Source organism: Harmonia axyridis, chromosome 6, assembly GCF_914767665.1.
Source record: "Harmonia axyridis chromosome 6, icHarAxyr1.1, whole genome shotgun sequence".
NCBI classification, from domain to species: Eukaryota; Metazoa; Arthropoda; class Insecta; order Coleoptera; family Coccinellidae; genus Harmonia; species Harmonia axyridis.
The window spans coordinates 26,544,082-26,566,453 of NC_059506.1; the positions used below are offsets into that span (position 1 = coordinate 26,544,082).

At 37.5% G+C, this 22,372-nt stretch overlaps 1 protein-coding gene, 7 non-coding genes and 1 pseudogene across 8 annotated transcripts in view; 2 read left to right on the top strand and 7 right to left on the bottom strand.

Annotated features, from left to right (window-relative positions):
- Positions 1–22,372, bottom strand: part of LOC123681628 (NAD kinase-like) — a 160,694-nt gene that overhangs the window by 45,028 nt on the left and 93,294 nt on the right. The window lies entirely within an intron of this gene.
- On the top strand, positions 7,936–8,006 carry Trnag-gcc. The gene has a single exon. It is a non-coding gene; the product is annotated as a tRNA-Gly (tRNA).
- On the top strand, positions 10,590–10,660 carry Trnag-gcc. Its single transcript has one exon. It is a non-coding gene; the product is annotated as a tRNA-Gly (tRNA).
- Positions 12,706–12,827, bottom strand: LOC123683521. The gene has a single exon (XR_006747997.1). It is a non-coding gene; the product is annotated as a U5 spliceosomal RNA (small nuclear RNA).
- Positions 13,765–13,926, bottom strand: LOC123683553. Its single transcript, XR_006748026.1, has one exon. It is a non-coding gene; the product is annotated as a U1 spliceosomal RNA (small nuclear RNA).
- LOC123683583 lies at positions 15,392–15,567 on the bottom strand (annotated as a pseudogene).
- Positions 16,667–16,828, bottom strand: LOC123683558. The gene has a single exon (XR_006748030.1). It is a non-coding gene; the product is annotated as a U1 spliceosomal RNA (small nuclear RNA).
- LOC123683565 lies at positions 18,293–18,483 on the bottom strand. The gene has a single exon (XR_006748033.1). It is a non-coding gene; the product is annotated as a U2 spliceosomal RNA (small nuclear RNA).
- LOC123683522 lies at positions 19,285–19,406 on the bottom strand. Its single transcript, XR_006747998.1, has one exon. It is a non-coding gene; the product is annotated as a U5 spliceosomal RNA (small nuclear RNA).

Here is a 22,372-nt window from a genome sequence, read left to right on the forward strand (position 1 = left end):
CTGTTTTTGCGTAGCAAGGGATAGAGAGATTTCTTTGCGCCATATGCTTTTCCCATAATTTTCTCAATATGTTTTTTGAAGTTGAGCCTAGAATCTAGCTCCATTCCTAGGTACTTTACTGTGTGCTTTTGAGTTACTGGTTGCTTGTTTATCTTGAGAGGAACCACTAGTTTCGTATCATTTATTTTTCGACTAAAGATAATCATTTCTGTTTTCTTTTCGTTTACACGAATTTTCCAGGTTTCATAGTAATTCATGAGAATGTTTAGGTGGTATTGAATTAGTCGGGTTGCTGCGATGGCGCTAAAAGAATGAGCGTATATCGCGGTGTCGTCCGCAAACAGTGCCTTTTTGGTATTGGGGAAATCTGGTAGATCGTGTATAAAAATATTGAAAAGTTTAGGTCCAAGCACCGAACCTTGTGGTACGCCCGCTTTAATCGATTTTTCTTTGGAGAAGGAGTTATCGAGTTTGACCTTAAATGTTCTATTCGTTAGATATGAGCTAATTAATTTGATTATAAAAATTGGTAGTTTTAATTTGATCATTTTGTAAAGTAAGCCGTGAACCCAAACTCTGTCGAACGCTTTTTCAATATCTAGCAAAAGCATTGCAGTTGTTTGATTTTTATTGAAAGCTTTAATGGTGTCAGTAATTATTCTAGTAAGTTGGTGGGTAGAATTATGTTTTGTTTTGAATCCAAATTGAAACGGGTCATGTAATTCTGATTTTCTTAGAGTTTGGGTAAGGATTCTCAATATTACCTTCTCGGTTAATTTGCTCACGGTCGACAATAAACTGATCGGTCTATAGTTGGTTGGACGGTGTTTTTCCTTTCCGTTTTTACCAATTGGTATTATTAGTGCAGTTTTCCATTTATTAGGCCAATGGTTAAGCCTGATCATGGAGTTTATGATATATGTTAACTGTACAATGGATTTTTTTGTTAAATTTTTGATCATTTTGTTGTCGATGTCGTCTAGTCCCGGGGCTTTGTTAGGGCGGAGAGTTCTGATAATGTTATTTATTTCTGTGGGGTTAGTCAAGTATTTATTAATTTCACTTCTATCAGGTGTTAGGGTTAGGAATTCAGAGACAGTCGATATGATTGCGCGATCTGTATCACTATCCACGTGACCTATGTCATGAATTTCTTCAAAGGTCGTGGCCAGTAATTCAGATTTTTGTTCGTCGGTAACGTAGTCAGTTGAATTATGTGTAAGGGTAGGAATTTCATTAGGTGTTTTTCTCAGAAGTTTTGACATTTTCCACAAAGAACCATCAGTTGGCTTCAGTTTTTTTAAATTGTTGTCCCATTTTTGATTTTTGAAAATTTTTATTTCTCTTTTGATTTTTGCATTTAAAATATCCGAATCTAATTTGTCTTGAGGATCTCGAAAATGTTGCCAAAGTTTACGAATTCTATTTCTAGATTTAATCAGATCAATGATTTCCTTAGGAAGTGATTCTGAGTAAGGATAAAATAATTTGGTTCTTGTTGTTCGGTTCCGGGCGAAAATCAGAGCTTCTGAGAATTTGGATAATTCCTGCTCTAGACATTCAACTGAGTCTACGTTATTGTTAATGACGATTTTACTGTTTAAAATACTACGATATTCTTTCCAATCTGTGGTCGAATAATCGAAGATTTTCTTTGTCGTTTTGTCTCTAAAGTGTCCTCGAATATTGAATTTGACAACATTATGGTTTGAGGGAAGTTCAGGTAAAGACTGAAGGTCACTAATGTTAGGATAGGATTTAGCTAACAAAAGATCTATTGTTGTAGGAGTGGAGTTGTTGTAGGGAAAGTGGGTAGGACTAGGCGATTGATGTAAGACGCATTCGTCATTACTTTCTAAAAATTTCAAAAGGGTTCGACCGTTGGCATTATTAGCATGACTATTAAAACGGGCGTTGAAATCTCCGGCAATTAAAGTATTATTTGTTGACAAAAGGTTCTCTAGACAACTTTCTCTGAATTTATTACTAGGTTTATTATATACAGACATAATTTTTGGACCGTTTGCAATTTCTATTCCAATATTTTCAATGGAGCTTTGGATGTCAGGTAGGGTTTTAAAGGGAATTGTATGACTCACCAGTATTGCTACTCCCCCGCCTTTGTTATATAAACGATCCTTTCTAACTACGTGGAAGCCTTTTATTTGGAAGTTATCGGAAGGTTTTAATTTAGTTTCATTGATGAGGAAAATTTGAATACAATGCTTTTTTAGAAAATAGGAAATCTCTTGTTTTTTATTTCGAACACCGTCAGCGTTCCAGGTAGCTAGATTGAGTCTTGTTAAGTTGTTGTTGGCCATCAAAGTTCTTTGATAAAATTATAAAAGGCGGTAAATTTTTCACCGCCGTTTTTGCACGATTCCATTATTTGATTTAATTTTTTTAATTTTTCGAAGAAAGAGTTGATATCGATATGCTTATTAAGTTTATCGAATTCGCTTCTAATGTCGCTGAACACACCGAAGCCGTCTGTTGGGTGGTCAGGACTTTCTTGTTTTCTTTGGGCATTTTTTGCTTCTTGTGCCTTCTTCCTCTCCTCCCAGGGATTTTTTTCAGGAATCGGGGCCGCAGTATATTTTTTAGGCTGCTCCAATGGTTTTCTTACATCTCGGTTCTGCCTGGTTTTTTTTCTTTCCAGTATTCTAGTATATTCCACGCATGCCGTGCTGTTTGCCGGATGGGCTCCTTCGCAGTTGGCACATTTCGGCGGTTCCGTCTTTGCCATAGTGCACTCCATCGACAGATGATCGCCAGCACATTTAAGGCATTTTTTTGCCGCGTAGCAATTTGACGTGGCGTGTCCCCATCTTTGGCATCTTCGGCATTGTATCATTTTCCTTGTGGAATAATGCCTTTCCCAGGAAATTATCGTATAATTGAGGATTCTCACCTTCTTCTTTAGGCTCTTTAGAGTAACCTTGTTGTCGGTTATTGTCAGGTATGAAGGATTTTTCGTACCTTTCATTCTGTAAATGTTTTTTACATTTACATCGTGTTCTTCTATTAGTTCTGATTTGAGATCCTCAATGTCTATATCTGCATTGAGTCCTCGTATGACGAATGCATGTGTTTTCTCGGTTTTTTTTGTATAACTATGGAAGTCAAGGCCTTCCAAGTCAAAATATGTTTTCAGTTTGTTGAAATCTTCTTGTGTTTCAACAAACACGTTGGATGTTGTTCTTCCATATTTGATGTGGAACTTCGAGTCTTCCAGAATCCTTTTTATTACCCTCACCGTTCCGGTGTGGGATTCGAATGTTCCATGAACCACTATAGGTGGTATTTTAGTTTTGTTGGCTTGAACCACTGGCTGTTCTTCTGGTAAAGCTTGGTATCTATTTTTTAGTGTTATGCTTGGTAGGTCCGTATCCATTTCTACGTTTTCAATTGTCCTCTTCGAAGTACCTGGATGGGTAAACATCGGATTTTCCATGTCCATAAGTCTTATTTTCTTTCTTTTAGAATCCGATGGAGACTCGGGCGTCCCCATTTTAGAGGAATATTTGTTCTCTAATATTAACACCAAATTTTTCACTAAACTCAAAGTGTCAAAATCACTAACTTAGCTTAAACCAAGTGTACTCTCACTACTTACAATCTTTAACAGTGCCACAATCACAAACTTGTTGATCACGGTAACCCCTACGCCAGGTAAGTATGAGTTGTGCAGCCAAAAATAGGGTTATACGTCATTTCGAAAGACATTTTAGAGATATATAAAAACGGTGGCGCCATCTTTAGGGACAAATGTGAAAACCCTAAGGCCCTATTGGCCAAAATCAATAAATATTTCCAAGTTCCATCTGATAGATGGCGTTCAGTAAGTGGTTGAAAATAGAAGGCAAATATGTCAGTAGCGACGCTAGCTTTCAGAAACAGAGGGGTCAAAAGGGTGCCAAAATAAATCGAAATAATACGCAAAAATTGAAAGTTAGAGAAGAACTTGATTGTGGTCCTCTGGAATTGGTCCATATTTATATTATTTCTGACCTTATTACATATTCATTCCGTACTTTCACCCCCGCTTAGCGTCGCCACTGAAGTATGTCGTTTGAGAATGACTAATTATATTCGTGCACTCAACATGCATCAGAAGAAAATTATATGTTAAATCAAAACTATGTCGAAAACCAACATCCAAACTTATGAACTAGGTAAAGCATTCAGCTAAGGTACTAGTAATCAACTGTTACTGTATCATTACTTATAAAAATTTGAATATAACTGTTGAATAGCAAAAAAAAGTGTTTCAATCGTGCACTTTTTTATAAAGCCAATAATAATAAATTCAGCGAAAAAATCTCTACACTCCTTAAAATTATCTAGAATTATAAATCAGTTAGAGTATGAAACTCTGTATGTACCTATTCAGTACATTGTTCTTCTTTGAAAAAATTATTTTGAAAAGGTTTGTAGATTCTGATGTATGGATCGAGTTCTGGGGCTAGCCGCTAGTATGATCAATGTGATATTATAGCAGTTTTTTAAACCCATCATAACATATGCCGCTCTGCATGGTGCCACCTTAAACCTACACCCTTAAAGCCACTTCAACTATTTCAAAATAAAATACTTCGATTGATAACAAATAAAAACAGATACACACGTATCACCGAACTCATAGCAGCTGTAGCCCCAGGTTCGTAGACCTAAGGGTCAGACGAAATGGTGGACCTCTGAAATTAATGATACCAGACGCATCAGCAGGCATCGCTTTAACAAGGCAATGCGATCCGGCCTTGCCACTGACTGGGACGAGTACAAATCGGCCCTGAGAGCATACAAAGTACTTATAAAAAAGTTCAAGCCAGAATCTTGGAGACGCTTCTGCAGTGACATTGAGGGTGCACCTGAAGCTAACAAGCTCAAGCGGGTACTCTCTGCTGGGGAGCCCTCCGAAGATTGACTACCTAAATCTTTCCAGTGGACACAGGACGTGCTCAGAAAAAGAAAGCTTGAGACATCTCTTGGAGGCGCATTTTCTTGGCTTCGTTGAAAATGAGAACACACAGGGGGAGTGCTGCCGTCGGGCCTCATGCGGGGACTGTAAGATCGCTGCATGTGTGGTGACACATTCTTGATTACGTTGGGAAATCAACGGCTTCGAGTCTTACAAAGCAGCAGGTGAGGACGGCATTGTTCGGGCACTTCTCTCCAGAGGGCTGGAATTGCTGGCATCCCCACTGCTCACTGCGAGCCTGGCTTTAGGACACATTCCAGTATCCTGGAGAAAGGTGAGAGTAATTTTCATACCCAAACCTGGGAAACCATCGCACTCAAAATCGTTCTTGGTCAAGACATTGGAGAGGTTGGTAGAGACACATTAGGGACAAGGCTTTAGTGGCTATAACACTGCACCCGTCCCAGCATGCTCATCAGCTTGGCAAATCAGTAGATTCTGCTCTTCACTCAGTTGTAAACTGTATTGAGGACGGACTCTACAATAAGGAGTACATATTAGCTGTATTTCTGGATATAGAAGGCGTATTCAACAACACTGCGTTTGGTGTGATATAATCCGCGTTGGCCAGACATGATGTTCAACCTACTCTCCGTCGGTGGACGAGGTCTCTGCTTGGTAATCGTAGCATCGTTGCTCGGTTAAGTGGCTCAACCATAGGGGGCTCACCGGGAAGGGGATGTCCGAATGGCGGTGTTCTATCGCCGCTACTGTGGAATCTTGTCCTGAATGTGCTCCTGGTTGAGGGCTGGGTTTGATGTGGTGGCCAATGCGGACGACCTTGTTATACTTATCAGAGGTAAGGTAATTAGTGTCGTTGTAGATCTGATGCAGAATGCTCTGCGACTGGTTGAACAATGGTGCTTGAAAGACGAGCTCTCGGTGAATCCTAGTGAGACAGAGATGGTTCTCTTTACTAGGAACAGGGGGATAGCAACATGTGCCTTCCCAGTTTGTGTGGGGTTGAGCTCGCTCTATCCGAGCAGGTTCGTTACCTCGGGGTGATATTGGATCGCAAACTTTTGTGGAACAAGCACGTTGAGAATCAAACGAATAAGACCAACGTCATCTTCTGGTCTACTCGAAGGGTGCTTGGGAAAGGATGGGGCTTAAAAACTTACATTAAGCACTGTAAATTGTCTTGGTGAGGCCTATCCTAACCTACGCCTCTATGGTGTAGTGGCCTTCTATGGAGAAGTCCAGTAACCGCAGCATTATAACTAAATGCCAGAGGAAAGCTTGTCCGTGTATTACAGGCGCTCTGAGATCAACCCCTACAGCAACGCTAGAGTGTCTGATAGGTCTCCCTCCTTTGCATCTTGTTGTGAAGGAGTTGGCTATGAAAACAGCTCTCAGAATCTGGGAGCAGGAACAATGGTGTGAGGGAGGACTCTTCATTGAGCACGCAAGGGCTCTTAAAATGGTGAAGGATGCTAACGCGCTCCTTCTCCAAAGAGGTGACCCAGCGGGCACTAGGTTCTGCTTCGATGATCCATAGAGGGTAGTTTTACCTGACAGAAAACTATGGTCTTCATCAACTAGGCTTCTTAGACCCGAAGGTACCACGTGGTTCACTGATGGCTCTGTTACATCAACAGGGTCTGGGACCTCGCTTCAATCAGGCTATCCCTCTAGGGAAGGACTGTTCCATTGTGCAGGCTGAGTTATATGCAGTTCTAGTCTGCGCACTGGAAAATATTCGCAGGGGATACTCTGGCGAGCACATTCACATATGCTGGGACAGTCAGGGAACTCTGAAATCTCTATCCGGCGTTAAAGTTGACTCTTTATTAGTAGAGGAGTGCAGGAAAGCTCTGTGTGAGATAGGTGCTGGTAACTTTTTGAGAGTAATCTGATGTACGGGCCATGCGGAGATACCTGATAACGACAAGGCAGATACATTGGCTTAGAGAGGGGCCGGAGCAGCATTTGTAGGTCCGGAGCCAGCGCTGCTAATTTGTCGCTCATCTGTCAGCAGCTTCTTCAGGAGTTGGCTGAACAAAGAAATTTCTTCGAAATGCAGAACGACAGATGGACTAAGGTGGTTCAGGATTCTCATTGAGAAACCATCCTCGCGTCAACTGTGGTGACTTGACTAGGTTAAGGTTAACACACCTAGGAAATACAACACCAACTATTCCTATGATGAGAGGGACCCTTCCTGCCATGCTCGCGATATTTTTGTCTGCGTGTCTGAGGATCTGAGTTTCTCCAGAACGATGCGGATGAACAATGGGCCACTTGGCCTTAGTTCGGCTGGATAAGCGCCGCATTAAGAAGAAGAAGATCACCGAACTCCACGAATTGGCAGAAATTCCTACCATAGTAGAGTATGTTGATAAAATATCATCAACATTCAATGAAAACTGAATTATGTGAGCGATTTTACGAGGAAAATTGCCAGAATCCAACACAACAACAAAAATTTACGATAAGCATATTCTGCCTTTCGAAAATCTGCCGATTTTCATGCAGTCTATTTGAACTGTGTACATTTTGTATACAGTTTCTTTCAATTTTCTTGAGTAGGTTTTTTATTTTTTTTTCCTGTATATAACTAAATACATTTAAAACCGAATTAATTCATCCTTATACAAAACTTTTTAAAGACTTTATGTCCTATTTTTATAAAATTGTAGTAAAAGCAGAAATTAATTGCAGGAAATATCAATTGTATATAGTTGACTAAAAACTATTGTAAAAATATCTTGTATGGAAAACCAGTAAATAAGCTCTTCTTTCTTTCGAGGACGTTTGGATGCTCGAACATATTTTGCATTTTTTTTGACTCAATTAGAAGATTAGAAAAAACATGGAAAAACGAACATCAGTATGCAGCAATATGTGAAGGAAGGAAGGTAGGGTTGACTGGGTAAAACGGTAATACTTCTCAGTCGAGATGAACATTAATATTCTAATGGATAATTCTTATTTACGCTGACAATAATCAACAAGCATCGGTGGTTCAGTGGTAGAATGCTCGCCTGCCACGCGGGCGGCCCGGGTTCGATTCCCGGCCGATGCAACTCTTTTTTTCAAAAAATATGTATTCTTTCTGAACTATTTTTACTGCATAGTCAGTTTCTAGTGAGAATAACGACCATATTTATTATCTTTTAAACCACGTTATGATACATTTCGACAAATTTTTCCTCAGATGATTTGAATCGAAGATGACTGAACTGTGATTATCTGTAATTAATTCACAATTCTAAACTTCAAATTTGAAAATAAATAGTCGAAGATGAAATTGTTCGAAACAGAAGTAATACCATCATTCTAATTTTGAAATACTAAGTTCAGTTTATTTCGCATTACATAATATAACGAGCATGAGACTAGAAAGAATTGCATAAAAACAAGTAAATATCAACAGACCATATTACAGACAATTAAATATCACACATCGCCTCTGGCATATTTGTATATGAATAAATCGAAAGAAAAGAAAAAAAAGTATGTTACAGATAAAAAAAAACATGCTAAATAACAACATATCTTATCACAGTTTGTATCTCAAATATATGTATACGAATAGGAATTAGAAATGAAACACTCCACGCAAAAACTCAGGAATATTGTCTCACCCCAGGGACGTGCTCGATGTAGATATCTCGGGACCATCTGATGACGTCACTGCACATCAATCGACGCATCAAGGTGGCGTATTTAAAGGACGTACCACATCTTCTTAGGACGGCCTCATTTTCTTGGTCTCACGTACCCAAAGCCCCAACAATTAGCGCATCCACCGACGTCTCGTAAACTTGAGCTCTTAAGTTCTCGGCAAGGCCGGCGTACTTCTCCAATTTGAGCTCCCTTGCTCTGATGAGGGCTTGAGGCTCGTTTTCAAAGGGTATCGTCACATCGATGATGGCGACTCTGGACTCCAACTCATTGACGATGACGATGTCGGGCATCAAGTTGGAGGCAACCAGGGGGACCTGCCTGTTCACATGTACAGTCCCCATCCTGTCCGGGATAGACTTGACCAGTCTATCCTGAACGGCGTTGTGTCTTTTCTGCCACGCCGCTGAGTGAATTTTACAATGATTCAACACGTGTGGCAGAGTTTCTGGTTGGTCTTACACCTCCGACATCGCTTGTCTCCACTCCCGAATCTACGAGTGGCATTGAGCGGGACGCAGTCCAGTCTGGCTCTATGAATGAAACGCCAATCGCAAAATCTCGTGGCGAATCCGCTCCTCGTGAAGTGATTGCTGGTGGCACTCTTCGAGAAGCACTTGAATGTTTTTCCCTGGTCTGGTTTTCGAGACAGGGATGAGGCATACATATTTCTTATGAACCTCCCACAGAGCCAGCCCCGAGTTACTAAATGTGCCGATGAAGAGGGGAGGGTGCTGGTATTCTGCGGATGACGGACCTGGTTGAGGTCGCATCAATTTTCCAGGCCTTCAAGATGCTGACCTGTCCCGAGTCCCTTGTCCCTGACACCGCCATCAGGCAATTTCGGGAGGTTGTCCAGTGCCAGATAGGCCGTGACCCATCATCATCATTACCTGGCCTGTTTCCTGTCGGGTGAGCTTGTGGGAGAGGTTGGTAGAGATGGTGGTGACATCTCGTCGCTATGGTCTAGAGCGAGAAACGCGACGAGAAGACTCCCAAAAAGGCTGGAGATGGGATGGACTACCACCGATTCATTCCTGTCCATCCAGATTGGGGGGAGCAATGCACCAGATGGCCAGAAGATAACTCGTCAGAGTCTTGAATGGAGACTCAAGGACGCGGTGAGAAATATGTATCCCTACCAAACTTTCAGAGATTGGTGCCGATGGTACATCTGGTCGCTATGGTCCACGGTGAGAAATGCGACGAAAAGTCTACAACTTGATCTTAACCATAGGGCCGAGAAGAGATACGGATCACAAGTTTTTGCACCTAGTCATTGAACGGTGTACAGCAATGCTGAGTATTATACAAGTACATGCCTTCTGGTAGTACCATCTACGAGAGCAATGAAGAAGTTTAATGTTCAAGTTTCAAAGATTTCTGTTAGAATATCGTAAGCATTTCAATATTTTCACGCTAGACGGCAGTAACACAACTTTTTTCGAGTCTGGTTTTTTCAGAAAGCTAAATAGTGATTTATTCGAATACAAAAACGACAAATCAAAATATAAAAAAAAAGAAATAAAATAATAATAAAACAAACAGTCAAAGCAAATTCATCTTTATGAATTCTCTTTTGAAATGATTTTAACGAAAGGTCTTAAAGAGTCCTGGATATAATAAAAGTGTTGATTGTTTATAATTGTAGTGGAAAGAACCACATCCATCATCTTGCATACAAGAGTACTACTTTAAAACAAGACTATTTTCTTTGATTACAGCACCTAGATCCAACATAGATACTACCAGTACCTACTACATACCTAACTCTAATAAAATAATACATATCGATAGGTAAACGTATAAATTATCTTTCATTTGATACTCGTATTTGCAAAATTGATTACTTTGTTGAATATTTATAGATTAATCATTTTTTCCAAATTATGTTACAATATTAATGTAATCAATAATCATTCAAGACATTAGAGGTCTATTGGAATCAACATAATTATTCAGTTAGCAATTGAAACAACAAGCATCGGTGGTTCAGTGGTAGAATGCTCGCCTGCCACGCGGGCGGCCCGGGTTCGATTCCCGGCCGATGCAGATTTTTTTTTATGAGTATATCAATATTTTAAAATATGTAATTTGAATATTGAGAATCTAGGTGACTATTTTATTCTAAGAACAGTGGTGTCACTAAAATTTATCTATATAATATTGGAAAAATCATTTCAACAAATTTATAACGTCAAATCAGATGTGGTGCGGGATTGGATCAAAACAAATCAGTTTTTGAAAATTGAAAACTGATAGTGAAATCTACATTGAGGAATATATGGGATGATGATGACATGACCAATTACAACTAACTTCTTTTCTCTAATTCTGTGGTTATTCCGTTCATTCTTCCACATCTTGTAGAACAAAATCGTGCGAGAATATATCAAAAACGCACAGTTTTCATGGTTATATTTTATTATTCTATGTTGGCACTCCGAACTTTTCGCTACGGTTTTATCTGTCAATTCATCAAATTGCCTTAAAGAAATCAGTTCTGCCAACCAACATTTTTCAATGCAGAAATCACTAAATTATATTTATGGAAATATTTCATTAATTTCAATGAAAATGCAATGAATAAGAGAAAATAATGTATAATACTCGTACAGAAGGCTCATTCTACCACTCGTTCATTCCAAAACTCGCCACTTCGTGGCTCGTTTTTGAATTTTGAACTCGTGGAAGAATATCAATGCCTTCTACACTTGTATTATAAATAACTATTACTCCTTTCAATTGGAAGAAGTTCTTGAAAAAAATTAATGGTCACGTAATTCTTAATAGAAAAAAGTTTTTACCTTCTATGTATTTTTTTATGAATAACATAGTATACATCGACAAACCATTGTGGTCTGGTCTGAAATCAATTGAATTATTCGCCCTGAAATGCCGAGTTTATGGGCATTCAGGCTGTTTTCCATTCGACCGTTAGCAAAGCCTTTCTACGGATACCTTAGGGGTGTTGCTTTGATAATCCTGAGTTTTTACACCGAATTCTTCAGTTCTCGGAGAATATTTTCGAAAGAATCGATAGATTCCCTACACCATGTTTCAATTGAATTACAGCCCTCAAATGTGCTTATTCAATTAATATGCTTATTGAGTAGATGGAAATGTTTTCATCTTGAACGCAATATCTGCAGAAAAATATTTTCAGAAAAAGAATAAAGATTTCAAGGTCATTTACTCGATAATAAATTATTCTTGTTGTCAACGAAGAAATGTTCTAATATTTAATGCCTTCCATAGTCCAAAAAGCAATTGCCAATTTTATCGAATATCTATATCAATCAAATATAAATATCTCAAACTTTTGAACATTTTTTCCATCTATCGCAGGAAGAATATGTCTTGAAAGCTGTCTTTGGACAGCTCGGAATATTCGGTCAGTCAGTCAAGGACATCGATAGGTCGCAATTAAGATCCCTAGAAACCATGATGGGTGCACTGATTCGTCTTTGTTTCAGACTTTTTCAGATATTCCTAGTATTGTAATTTGGATAATTATTTACGTAGGTTTCAACTGAGTCGAGATGTGCAAAAAGTATATATCCTAGGAAGAGTGTCAGATATTCTACTGAAATTGGAGTATCGGATACTCCATTCTAAAAACTATGGATACCTAGACACCTTTTATATATTCAAAATTCATTATTTATTTCTAAAATTCTCTTTTTCACAATGATTACAGAAATCATTTCAATACAATGGTTATTCAAAACTATATTTTCGCCCGCCGCACATGACCCCACTCGCATTGGTCAACACGAGCCTCATGCGAGTGGTGTAGTTTCAAATCTATGGGAACCTACAGATCACCGCATGTGCGGACGCACGCGAGTCCACCAATCTCAGTGACACATTGATGTAGGCGCGTGAACCAGTGCGAGTAGGGTCATGTGCGGCGGGCGTTTCACTGAGGCTTCTGTACGTATTAAAAGTATTGATACCAATTACCCAATCAATGTATACCATACATGATACTTCAGGTATCGGATACTCAGAGGCTTCCATGTTACACATCTCTACTTCTATCATTGCGCAAAGATTAACAGGTTATATAATAAATTATTTTTAGTTATATTAAATGCTATATCATAAGATATAGCCGCCAAAAATTGGTTATAGACTCATTAGAGTTATCCCTCCCCACGGAAATCTTTAGTAAAAGGCGAAAGATTTATTCGCAACTGAGGAGAGATCAGAGTGATTGTTAGGTTGTTTAGGCGCTGCTATACGCTGACGTGTTCCGTATTTTTGAGTTATATATAACGCCAATTTTATAAAATACGAGTATTCAAGATTGATCGGAGAAGTTTAAATATAAGATTTTCAATAGGAAATAGGAAGCTCAATTTTGTGCAATAATATCATCACAGCATTTGAAAAATTAATTGATAAATACTTTTTACTGCATCATGTGTTGCCATCTTATGGATGTAAGGTAAATAATTGCAGAGTGTCCTACGCTAAACTTCAAACTCTATTATGAATAGATTTATATTCTAATCCAGTGGTTCCGAATCAGTTTTTTCGTAGACTCCTTTCATAGCTTTACTGCTTTCGGTAGATTCATCAAGAACTTCCTTTTTTTTAATTGGAGAATAGCTTGGAAACCAAGAAAAGCTATAAAATTGAATTCATGAAAATTTCTTGCGATGATAGGATAGGTGTCTTCTACCAATATCAGAAGGTTATAAATAAACTAAATTTTCGTATACTAAATCATAAGATATAGCCTCCAAAAATTGAATATAAACTAATGGGAGTCATCATTAGATGATGAGATATGTGCCTTCTATATAGAGATGTGTAAAAAGTATTCATCCTAGGAAAAGTATAAGATATTCTACTGAAATTCCAGTATCGGATTCTCTATTCTAAAAACTATGGATACCTAGATACCTTTCATACACACTGAATAAAGATAGTAATTCCATACAATGGTTTTTTTAAATCTATAATTCAAGTGTAGCTTTTGTACGTATCAATTTGGATACCAAGTATCCAATTAATATATCCTATACATAATACTTCAGCACTCGATAATTAAGGCTGCTGAGAAGTATACAAATTGCACATCATCATAATTAAGCATTGTGGAGTGCTTATGCAACAGTTTAAAGAAAACATATTTATTATATGATCCGGGACAGCGCGTACGCAGTCCCGACTACCAAAAATTACGCGCCCGAGTTATACGCATTAGGTATAATCGCAGAGGTCAGCCCGATCGCAGTGCAATGAAAGGGCCTCACTCCGGGGGAACCACCTTGTTGATCACGGTAACCCCTACGCCAGGTAAGTATGAATTGTGCAGCTCGATTTGGGGTCATACGTCATTTCGAAAGCCATTTTAGAGACATATAAAGACGGTGGCGCCATCTTTAGGGAAAGATCCTTTTGGGATTTGGGACCAAAGTCCCAAGACCCAAATCACCAAAAACAATAAAATTACATCATTTCTACAATGTTTAGCTATTCACCTAACGTTTCCACATTGTGCTTTCACCTTGTCGAATTCACGTAATATATCTCATTCGTTGTCTCAGTCATATAACATCATCTTGATAATATTTATTTACATTTTTTTATTATCCAACACTATTAAGATCACCCACTATTCACCAGATATGGCATCAAAATTTAATAGCCCAATTTTATCGGACTATTGTGCTGTTGATACTCATCAAGTTTTATTAGAATTTTCAGAAATCTGCATTTATTCTTCCCACAGATTTTCTTATTTCTAAATTTTTTTGATTATTTCTCTCGAAACAAACAAAACAATTTTTTTTGTTCTAACAACATTCCATCTACTTTCCATATCATCCATTTCCATTTTTGGACAATTATGTTTATCTCTTCACAATAACTGCATTTGGGAATTTTTTGTTCTCGAGTAGTGAGCACTCGTTCTGTTCTGCTTGCTGTCAAGGACGCCGATAGGTCGCAATTAAGATCCCTAGAAACCATGATGTGTGCACTGATTCGACTTTTTTTCAGACTTTTTCAGATATTCCTAGTATTGTAATTTGGATAATTATTTACGTAGGTTTCAACTGAGTAGAGATAGTATATATCCTAGGAAGAGTGTCAGATTTTCTACTGAAATTGGAGTATCGGATACTCCATTCTAAAAACTATGGATACCTAGACACCTTTTATATATTAAAAATTCATTATTTATTTCTAAAATTCTCTTTTTCACAATGATTACAGAAATCATTTCAATACAATGGTTATTCAAAACTATATTTTCGCCCGCCGCACATGACCCCACTCGCATTGGTCAACACGAGCCTCATGCGAGAGGTGTAGTTTCAAATCTATGGGAACCTGCAGATCACCGCATGTGCGGACGCACGCGAGTCCACCAATCTCAGTGACACATTGATGTAGGCGCGTGAACCAGTGCGAGTAGGGTCATGTGCGGCGGGCGTTTCACTGAGGCTTCTGTACGTATTAAAAGTATTGATACCAAGTACCCAATCAATGTATACCATACATGATACTTCAGGTATCGGATACTTCAGAGGCTTCCATGTTACACATCTCTACTTCTAACATTGCGCAAAGATTAACAGGTTATATAATAAATTATTTTAGTTAGGTGTCCGACATCGACCATATCAATAAAGTTTTTAGAAGAATTTGGTGTTTGTGACATGTTGTAAAGAAAAGTTGTCATCCTGTAAGTGTAGAGCTGTTTCTACTATAACCAACGTTTGGCCTATGAGTTTGACAGTATTGGATACTACATATATTAATTGAATAAAGTGGGCCGATCCCGGAGGTACTGCAATACCGGGCCAACCCGCGACGGCGGTGGAGCAAGCCCCTAACCGCCATCAATTTCCAAAAATCAGTTTAATATACTGGCCCCGCATGCGGGGCGTATCAGATATTAAGCTGATAAGAACAGATTGATACTTTTATTAATAAATAATCTTACAAGTTCTACAGTTTCTTACAAGTTATAAAATTTGTTTTTCCAACAGGGATTACTAACCTGGTATAATCAGTATATAATTCAAAATAATTTACGTCAATAAACAGTCAAAGTTTAAGAATTTCATATCAAACATAAAAAATGGTATAATCTCACTTTAGACTAGATAAAATCTCATAAAAAACTAATCAACATCAACAGACCATATCACAGACAATTAAATATCACACATCGCCTCTGGCATATTTGTATATGAATAAATTGAAAGAAGGGAAAAAAAAAAAATTATGTCACAGACTTTGATCTTAGCCATAGGGCCGAGAAGCGATGCGGTTTACAAGTTTTTGCACCTAGTCATTGAACAATGTTATGTACTTCTGAGTAATATAGTGCAGGTAAGAGTAGTAAATGCCCTCTAGTGATAATAAAAGGTAATTTAGTGCTGAAATGTTTAGTTTCCGAATTTTATGACTCAGGTAGTTTAGTGTTCGTAGGAAGGCAACCCAAATTATACTTTTAATACGCATCAGTACATGTTTGGCATAAAAATTCTAATTGTGAACGGTTAACGTTTGAAAATAAAAACGACTTCAGATGGCAATTCCACCCGAATTTGAAACTAGAAATTATCTAATTATTAAAATGTATGTGATATATCTAGCTCTTCAAACTGAGTGATATTCGTGTATGAATCATCCTACAGATCGGAAATTGTTATGTGATATTTGAGTGCGGACTTCTAAGTAAACCATTCCTTCATCAGACAGCTTTGTTGTTCCTTCAGATTTTTGTTCAATTAGAATTGAATATCAATCTGTTTACAATCTTTCGTAATATCAAATGCGATTTATTCAAATCTCCACTTTTTTAATATATACATAAATAGCAATTGTTTCGCTATACGATAGATCCTTCAGATTTCTTACATTTTGAATAAATATCGTCTAATTTTTCCGATATAAAATTTAATATGGGATAATGCGCATGCGCAAAATATTTACTGAAGAAGCCTTTTTCTTTCATATTTCCACTTGACGCCAATCTAATCATCAAATGCATCTTGCATCAATCAAAACGAAACATATTAATTATATGATCCGGGACAGCGCGTACGCAGTCCCGACTACCAAAAATTACGCGCCCGAGTTATACGCATTAGGTATAATCGCAGAGGTCAGCCCGATCGCAGTGCAATGAAAGGGCCTCACTCCGGGGGAACCGCCTTGTTGATCACGGTAACCCCTACGCCAGGTAAGTATGAATTGTGCAGCTCGATTTGGGGTCATACGTCATTTCGAAAGCCATTTTAGAGACATATAAAGACGGTGGCGCCATCTTTAGGGAAAGATCCTTTTGGGATTTGGGACCAAAGTCCCAAGACCCAAATCACCAAAAACAATAAAATTACATCATTTCTACAATGTTTAGCTATTCACCTAACGTTTCCACATTGTGCTTTCACCTTGTCGAATTCACGTAATATATCTCATTCGTTGTCTCAGTCATATAACATCATCTTGATAATATTTATTTACATTTTTTTATTATCCAACACTATTAAGATCACCCACTATTCACCAGATATGGCATCAAAATTTAATAGCCCAATTTTATCGGACTATTGTGCTGTTGATACTCATCAAGTTTTATTAGAATTTTCAGAAATCTGCATTTATTCTTCCCACAGATTTTCTTATTTCTAAATTTTTTTGATTATTTCTCTCGAAACAAACAAAACAATTTTTTTTGTTCTAACAACATTCCATCTACTTTCCATATCATCCATTTCCATTTTTGGACAATTATCTTTATCTCTTCACAATAACTGCATTTGGAAATTTTTTGTTCTCGAGTAGTGAGCACTCGTTCTGTTCTGCTTGCTGTCAAGGACGCCGATAGGTCGCAATTAAGATCCCTAGAAACCATGATGTGTGCACTGATTCGACTTTTTTTCAGACTTTTTCAGATATTCCTAGTATTGTAATTTGGATAATTATTTACGTAGGTTTCAACTGAGTAGAGATAGTATATATCCTAGGAAGAGTGTCAGATTTTCTACTGAAATTGGAGTATCGGATACTCCATTCTAAAAACTATGGATACCTAGACACCTTTTATATATTAAAAATTCATTATTTATTTCTAAAATTCTCTTTTTCACAATGATTACAGAAATCATTTCAATACAATGGTTATTCAAAACTATATTTTCGCCCGCCGCACATGACCCCACTCGCATTGGTCAACACGAGCCTCATGCGAGAGGTGTAGTTTCAAATCTATGGGAACCTGCAGATCACCGCATGTGCGGACGCACGCGAGTCCACCAATCTCAGTGACACATTGATGTAGGCGCGTGAACCAGTGCGAGTAGGGTCATGTGCGGCGGGCGTTTCACTGAGGCTTCTGTACGTATTAAAAGTATTGATACCAAGTACCCAATCAATGTATACCATACATGATACTTCAGGTATCGGATACTCAGAGGCTTCCATGTTACACATCTCTACTTCTAACATTGCGCAAAGATTAACAGGTTATATAATAAATTATTTTAGTTAGGTGTCCGACATCGACCATATCAATAAAGTTTTTAGAAGAATTTGGTGTTTGTGACATGTTGTAAAGAAAAGTTGTCATCCTGTAAGTGTAGAGCTGTTTCTACTATAACCAACGTTTGGCCTATGAGTTTGACAGTATTGGATACTACATATATTAATTGAATAAAGTGGGCCGATCCCGGAGGTACTGCAATACCGGGCCAACCCGCGACGGCGGTGGAGCAAGCCCCTAACCGCCATCAATTTCCAAAAATCAGTTTAATATACTGGCCCCGCATGCGGGGCGTATCAGATATTAAGCTGATAAGAACAGATACTACACTTTGATCTTAGCCATAGGGCCGAGAAGCGATGCGGTTTACAAGTTTTTGCACCTAGTCATTGAACAATGTTATGTACTTCTGAGTAATATAGTGCAGGTAAGAGTAGTAAATGCCCTCTAGTGATAATAAAAGGTAATTTAGTGCTGAAATGTTTAGTTTCCGAATTTTATGACTCAGGTAGTTTAGTGTTCGTAGGAAGGCAACCCAAATTATACTTTTAATACGCATCAGTACATGTTTGGCATAAAAATTCTAATTGTGAACGGTTAACGTTTGAAAATAAAAACGACTTCAGATGGCAATTCCACCTGAATTTGAAACTAGAAATTATCTAATTATTAAAATGTATGTGATATATCTAGCTCTTCAAACTGAGTGATATTCGTGTATGAATCATCCTACAGATCGGAAATTGTTATGTGATATTTGAGTGCGGACTTCTAAGTAAACCATTCCTTCATCAGACAGCTTTGTTGTTCCTTCAGATTTTTGTTCAATTAGAATTGAATATCAATCTGTTTACAATCTTTCGTAATATCAAATGCGGAACCTGCAGATCACCGCATGTGCGGACGCACGCGAGTCCACCAATCTCAGTGACACATTGATGTAGGCGCGTGAACCAGTGCGAGTAGGGTCATGTGCGGCGGGCGTTTCACTGAGGCTTCTGTACGTATTAAAAGTATTGATACCAAGTACCCAATCAATGTATACCATACATGATACTTCAGGTATCGGATACTTCAGAGGCTTCCATGTTACACATCTCTACTTCTAACATTGCGCAAAGATTAACAGGTTATATAATAAATTATTTTTAGTTATATTAAATGCTATATCATAAGATATAGCCGCCAAAAATTGGTTATAGACTCATTAGAGTTATCCCTCCCCACGGAAATCTTTAGTAAAAGGCGAAAGATTTATTCGCAACTGAGGAGAGATCAGAGTGATTGTTAGTCAAATAAAACACATATTTTGCTTTTCAGCGTTTTTATTATTATTTTCCTAAATTATATATACAAGAATATTTACACGGAGAAATATACAGGATAGATAAATTTAAATTTTTAATTAAAAATTAGTACCTGATCTCTGGGATCGCACCTAATGTTTTTATATAAATTATAATGTATGAACAATATTGGGTGGTTAGTATAATTTTTTTCTAGAGGTATGTTGGGTCAAATAAAACACATATTCGCCTCAGGTGGGATACATTTTTTCAGGATTTCTTACGTTAGAGTAATGTGATGTATCAATTTATGTCGTATTCTAATATTAGTATTTTGTGAAGTAGTAGTGCCGAGGTATTTGGTTTTTTCAAGTTTTTTGGCAGTATATTTAAAGAATTTTATAGTATCGTTTTTAATTTTGTCCTGAATTAGTTCGATGTTTCCTGTTTTGTGAATTTCTTCGATTGGTGTATACCTTGATTCGTTTAGAATGATTCTAAGGAATTTATTTTGTAAGACTTGTAATGTTCTTAAATTTGACAATGAAGTTTTGCTCCATATTGGATCTGCATACAGGAATACCGGACGGATGCATTGTTTGTATATTCGAATTTTTGATTTTTTGCTGAGTTTGCTTCCCTTAGACAAAAGTGGGTACAGACTGTGAAGTAGTATGTAGCACTTCTGTCTAATGTTGTTTATGTGGTCATTGAAGTTTAATTTTCTGTCTAGGGTGAGACCTAAATATTTGACCGTGTTTTGTTTGTTTATTATTTGACCGTTGAATATTAGGTGATTTGGATTTGGTGCAAGCTTTTTTTTATGCGTGAAGTGGATTAGGGTAGTTTTACTCGTATTAATTTTGATTTTCCATTTCTGATAATATTTTTCTAACTCGTTCAAATGATTTTGAATGTATTTATTCACTTGATTGGAATTTGATGATTCGGCCACTATTGCAGTGTCATCGGCAAAAATTTTTAGTTTTGTACTATTTGTCTTTGGAATGTCATTTATAAAATAATTGAATAGTGATGGGGATAGTAGGCCCCCTTGTGGTACCCCTGCTCTTAATGCTAGTTTTGTTGAAAGCGTTTTTTCTACTCTTACCTGGAAAGTTCGATTTGTGAGGTATGAGTGAATGATTTTAATTAGGTGTGGAGGAAAGTTGATTTTAATAAGTTTGTAGATCAGACCTTCGTGCCAGACGGTGTCGAAAGCCTTTTCTATATCCAAATTAAGCATGGCTGTGATTTTATTGTAGTTAAAATTTTTTGTTATTTGGTCAGTAATTGTAGCTAGTTGAAGTGTGGTGCTGTGCGATTCTCTAAATCCGAATTGTTCATCTATGATTTCGTTTTTGATGTTTTCGTGGTCTTTGATTCTGTATAGGATTATTTTTTCTAAAACTTTCGACATCGTTGGGAGGAGACTGATTGGTCTATAGTTTGATGCTATTTTGGGATCTTTTTTTTGTTTCGGGAAAGATAGCACTATGGCATTTTTCCAGCTTTCAGGGAAGTAGCATAGCTTCAAGCAATTATTAAAGATATAAAGTAGTTGAATTATGGCTTTCCTAGGGAGATTTTTTAATGTGCGATTGTAGATTTTGTCGTCGCCTGGGGCCTTTTTGTTTTTAAGTAATTTGATTATTCGTCTTATCTCCTTAGGGGAGGTAAGTACTTCTGGTGGAAAAGCGAAGAATTGGTTGTTGAATTGGTTTATTGTTTCTTTGACTGTATTTTCGGTTTGGCGGTCAGACATGTCGCAAGTAGAGTTATGATTTTTTGAGTACGTTTCAGCCAGATATTTAGCTTTACACTCATCCTCGAAGATTAATCCTTGAGGGCCGAGTAGTGTGGAGATTCCAAAAGAATTTTGTTTTAGTGAGCGCACTATTCGCCACATTTCGTCAGTGTTCGTTAGATTTTGCGTGAATTTTTCCCATTTGTGTGTTTTTAGAGAGCTTATTGAGCCTCTAACAAGATTAATTGTATCCTTATATTGTGCATGGAGGCTAGCTGTGAAATTGCGTTGTAGTCTTTTTCTTAGTTTGTTTTTATTTTTAATGAGTTCCTGAATTGAGGGGGGAATTTCTAAGTGATGATTGGACGGATGGGTTATTTTATTGGTTGATTGAAAAAGGCAATTTTTAATTAAGTTGGTGAAACATTGGATGCATTTGTTTATGTCTTCCGTTGAATTGAGTTCTCTATTGATAGTTATATTTTGATCTATTAAGTTTTTGAAAAGTCTCCAGTTAGTATTGTAAGAGGCTGTTGGTTTTGGCAGTGCTGAGGAATTAATTCTCGGAATTGTAGCCAATACCGGGAAATGATCTGAATCTAGTGCCTGGATTGTGTACGGTTGGGATATTTGGATATTGTTTGTTATCATCAGATCAATGGTTGAGGGAGTGGCTCGATGGGCTGGATGATAGGTAAACGAATTTCTGGGAAAGTTTAACACAAAATTGTTACTTTCTAAGTATCTGCGGAGAATTGTTCCGTTACTGTTATTACCTGTCATTCACTGTCGAGATGCGCATGATGTAGTACGTGATCACATCGCTCCTGATAACTAGAAAAATAGAGATTATCCAAGTGCCAACGAGTCACAAAATTTCAAAGTGTTAATTGTATTTTATATGATATAAATATTTTAATATATAATATAAAAATGGGCCCTAAAACTAACACAGATATTAAAGTAGCAATCAAGGAATCCATTGTAGAATTCTTCAGTGACGATAAATTCATAAACAAACTTCTTATCAAGATCAACGAAAAACTTGATATTTTACAATCTGCAGTCAACGATAACACGGATAAAATTGAGTCGATCAATATGAGGATGGATAACCTTATGCAAGCAGAGAAAGTCAACAATGTATGTGTTTACAATCTGATGGAAATGCAAGAAGAAAACTTAATGGAAAATTTACTTGAAATATTCAACGAAAA